The sequence below is a fragment of the Phyllostomus hastatus genome, unplaced genomic scaffold (assembly GCF_019186645.2).
Source record: "Phyllostomus hastatus isolate PE091 unplaced genomic scaffold, TTU_PhHast_1.1 phas_scaffold_78, whole genome shotgun sequence".
In the NCBI taxonomy this organism is placed as follows: domain Eukaryota; kingdom Metazoa; phylum Chordata; class Mammalia; order Chiroptera; family Phyllostomidae; genus Phyllostomus; species Phyllostomus hastatus.
In genome coordinates, this window is record NW_025334041.1 from 84,921,094 (window position 1) to 84,925,531 (window position 4,438).

The 4,438-nt window shown below is 45.8% G+C and overlaps 1 pseudogene; it reads left to right on the forward strand.

Moving 5' to 3' along the window:
- The first annotated feature begins 3,301 nt into the window (after positions 1-3,301).
- Positions 3,302-3,879, forward strand: LOC123811776 (annotated as a pseudogene).
- The last annotated feature ends 559 nt before the right edge of the window (positions 3,880-4,438 follow it).

A 4,438-nucleotide genomic window follows, 5' to 3' on the forward strand; every position in this document is an offset into this window, starting at 1 on the left:
CACAGAGTGATCTAAGTCGTTAGTCTTGTGTTTTTCTGCATTCTGCTTTACAGCAATGCTTTGAGGCAAAAGATGCCTCATGGTGCAGCCATCTCAAGGGGAGGGAGGGTTACAGGATAATAGGAAACTGAGAAGAAAAAAAAAACATTGGTTAGATCAAAATATTATCCCTGCCTGTACACCAATGTCTGAGAGCTTGGTTAATGAGTCAGCCTCTGGAGAGCTGATCTACTCTTTGTGTGTTAATAAATCAGGTCTTGAGATAAGGCTGAAGGCCACTCAAAGCTCTGAGGTGAGCTGATACCACAGGGATCTCTTCTGAGTGGCCAGCTTGTCATGACATGTTGACCCCATTCTATCTTCCTGCATGCACTTCTGGAAAGTCATATACCCCTTGACTGTTCAGGGGCCCAAATGGCAGTGATGGGTGTGGTTAGTTAGGGATGAGAGGTGGGGCCTCACCCTTCGTCCCTCCTTTTCTTCAAACCCTGTTTTGTTGCATCACAAAATGCCTCCCATCAGGGTCACTTCCAGGCCCCTGCCTCGGAGGTAAAACCCCCAGGCTTCTGTGAATTCAAAAATGGATACTTAACCTAGGAAGCCAGTGTTGAGAAGGCCTTCAGTTAAAGTTCAGGGACCAGCCCATCCCATTCCACATAAGGCCAGATTCTCCAAGTGGGTGTTCCCTACCACTCCCACTCACTGAAAATCCAGCATTAAAACAAACCAACACAGGTTCCCTCACTTTAGTCGAACAAAGAATTAGAAATGATTCTTTTCTGACTTGGGGGGAGGGGCCAGTACTCACACAGGGGCAACTACTTGAGCCAAAAGAGGAGGGGCTGGAGTGGGGCCAGAAAACACCAGTCTGGCCTCATTTGGGGTCCTCTCCAACAGCAGCTGCCCAGTGTCCTTAGGGACCACCTTTTCCCTGGGAGACTTCCCTCCTGTTTGGTGGTTGCAGTCACCCTCTGGCCCACCTGAAGGATATTCCAGTGACCACCTGAGCTTTGTGAAAGAGTGAGAAAGCTAACAGCCCCTTATTTATCAACATTGCCCTTTTCTTGTCAGCAAGCATTTATGTTATTAACCACCTTCCTCTGAAAATCCTTTTTTCCTTTTTTGGGGGGGTATATTTTCTGTCTTCTGATTCATTCATTCGTTTGAATTATTTGCTGTTCACTCAATCAGCAAACATTCTGTACTATACCAGGCACAGTACTGGATGCAGGGGACACAAGGGTAAGATACCTGGTCTCTCCCTTTAGGTTCATCATTCATAAAGGATTTCCCTGTTTCCTGGCTACTCCTTCACTTCCTCCTCCTGTTCCTCTCAGTTCTCAATGGTGACATCTCCTAAGGCTTTTTCCTTTGGTCCACTTCTTTTGTGCTGCATGTCTTCACTCCCATAATGCCAATACTACCACAGTGCAAACATCCCTTAAATCCTACCCCCCATCTAAAACTCTCTCCTGACCTCCAGATCTGATTTTCTAACAACTGACCAGTTTTCTCTACTTAGACATTCCACTAGTTATTCATAATGTCCAAAAGAATGGTTCTTCAACTTCCCATCAGCCCCACCCCATTCTCCCTCCCTCCTCCTCCTAACCACTTTATTCTTTTGATTTCAATGCTTATGTCCATGAAACTCTCTTTTCCAAGCATCTAGGATAAAGGTTTGTTTTTTTGGACTCCTAAACCATACCTCTGCCCTTCCACAAGACAGTCAATGGTCAGCATCTACAGATTCTATAGTCATGCTGTGTCCCACAAGTGTTTCTCCATTTCCGTCTCCAGCACCACCCTGGCTAAGTCTCTCCTGGACTGCTAAATAGTTTGCTGCCTGGTTTCCATGATTCTGACTTTTTCTCTTTTTATTTATTTACTTATTTTTCTTTTTTTTAAAGAAATGCACTTTTATTTTTTTTTTTGAAGATTTTATTTATTTTTTTTAGAGAGGGAGGGGAGGGAGAAAGAGAGAGAGAGAGAGAAACATCAATGTGCAGTTGCTGGGTTGCATGTGGCCTGCAACCCAGGCATGTGCCCTGACTGGGAATCAAACCTGTGACGCTTTGGCTTGCAGCCCGCGCTCAATCCACTGAGCTACGCCAGCCAGGTATTTTTCATTTTTTCTATCACCATTTATCCCCACTATACCCTCTTCCACCTCCACCCACCCCTCCCCCACCCCACAGTCACCACACTGTTGTCCATTTCCATGAGTTTTCTTTTTTGCTCAACCTCCCCACCTGCCAGCCCTGTGCCCCCAGCTGTCACCCTGCTCTCTATGAGTCTGTCTCTTTTGCTTGTTAGTTCAGTTTGTTTATTAGATTCCACATATGAGTGAAATTATGTGGTACTTGTCTCTCTCTGACTACCTTATTTCACTCTGCATAATGTTCTCCACATCTATCCATGCTGCTGCAAATGGTAAATTTTTCTTCTTTTTTATGGCCAAGTAGTAGTCCATCGTGTAAATGTCCCATAGTTGTTTTATGCACTCATCTACCGATGGACACTTGGACTGCTTCCAAACTTGGCTATTGTACATAATGCTGCGATGAACATAGGGGTGCTTTTGAACTAGTGTTTCGGGTTTCATGTGATAATTCCCAGAAGTGGAATTGCTGGGTCATAATAACTTTTCCTCTTCTAATTCTCAGCTCCCAGCATGCTTTTTTCTTGGCTGAAAAGTTGTCTGAGATTCACCACTGTCACCAGAATAAAATGCGGAATCCAAAACCTGATACCCAAGGCCTCATCAAAACAACTGTGTTCTTTCCCACATTTTCTCTTTTCTCTAACACAAGCCCTGAGCTTCAACCAAACTGAACTACTATTTTCTCCTTCTTTGCTCAGGCTGTTTGCTCAGCCTAACATGCTTCTCTAATTCCTACTTTTGCTGGTTCAAATCAAAGCCCAACAACCCAACCTCTCCTATTCCATGGAACCTCTTCTCCCCAATAGTTGGGATTTTTTTTCTTCTCTAAAGAACCACAGCCCTTGATGTGTACCTCGCTGAGACCCACATATTTTATTTTGTCTTACCTCTCCTAGTGAACTGTAAACTTGAGGACAAGGGGAGTTGATTTGCCATGGCTGTATCTTCCAGACCCTAGCAGAGAACCTTATGTACAGTAGCAACAAAATGAAGTAGAAAGAGCAAGATGTTAGAATGAGAAGCCCTGGTTACTGGAGGCCTGAATATAGTTAGTCATAAAAGTACATGTTGAGCGAAACCAACGCCTGGCTCGGAGTAGCAGCAGTGCTGCAGACGCTGAGGGTTTCTCTGGCCAGTGTGTCTCCCTCCGGTCTACAGCATGGGGAATATCTTTGCAAACCTCTTTAAGGGCCTTTTTGGCAAAAAAGAAATGTGCATTCTGATGGTGGGCCTGGATGCTAAAGGGAAGACCACCATCCTGTACAAACTGAAGTTGGATGAGATTGTGACCACCATCCCCACTATAGGTTTCAATGTGGAAACTGTGGAGTACAAGAACATCAGCTTCACCGTGTGGGATGTGGGCGGTCAGGACAAGATCTGGCCTCTGTGGCGCCACTGCTTCCAGAACACACAAGGTCTCATCTTTGTGGTTGACAGAAACAACTGAGAGCGTGTCAATGAGGCCCGAGAGGAGCTCATGCGGATGCTGGAAAGGACGAGCTCAGGGATGCTGTTCTCCTCGTGTTCGCAAACAAGCAGGACCTCCCCAATGCCATGAATGCAGCGGAGATCACGGACAAGCTGAGCCTGCACTCTCTGCGCCACAGGAACTGGTACATTCAGGCGACCTGCGCTACCAGTGGGGACGGGCTCTATGAGGGACTGGACTGGCTGTCCAATCAGCTCTGGAACCTGAAGTGAGCTGCACTCTTCTCTCCCCCGTCACTCCCTCCTTCACCCTCACTTTTCCTCTTATGTGGCAGCCGTGCCCCTGTGGTGTGAGTGCCAGAAGCTGTCTCCATGGTCGGTCCCAGTGTGAGTGCTTCACTATGCTGTACATGTGCAGACACAGCCTGCAACCGGGTTTTTATTTAATGTAAATAGTTCTTGTTTCCAATGAGGCAGTTTCTGGTACTCCTATGCAATATGACTCAGCTCTTTTTATTGTAAAATGAGAATCAACCCACTGTCTAGTACTGAGAAGGAATTTTAGGCACCAGGGCCTCTAGGATTAGCTGTCAGATCAGTCCAACACTCCTCTGGGCTTTAGATCTGTGTTGAGATCCATTTTGATGGTTGATTTTTAACCCAAGCTCAGTGCATTTTTTAAAATAGTTACAAATATAAGATAAAGAGACACTTGAACACAGAGAAGGGGGAAATGTGCCTACTGTAGGTTCTATAGTAATGGCTTGAGTCCAGTCTACCCATGGTCTCTCGAGTCTGGAGCATGTGGTGGGCTGAACCAGCCACAAAACATTCTGCATGGTC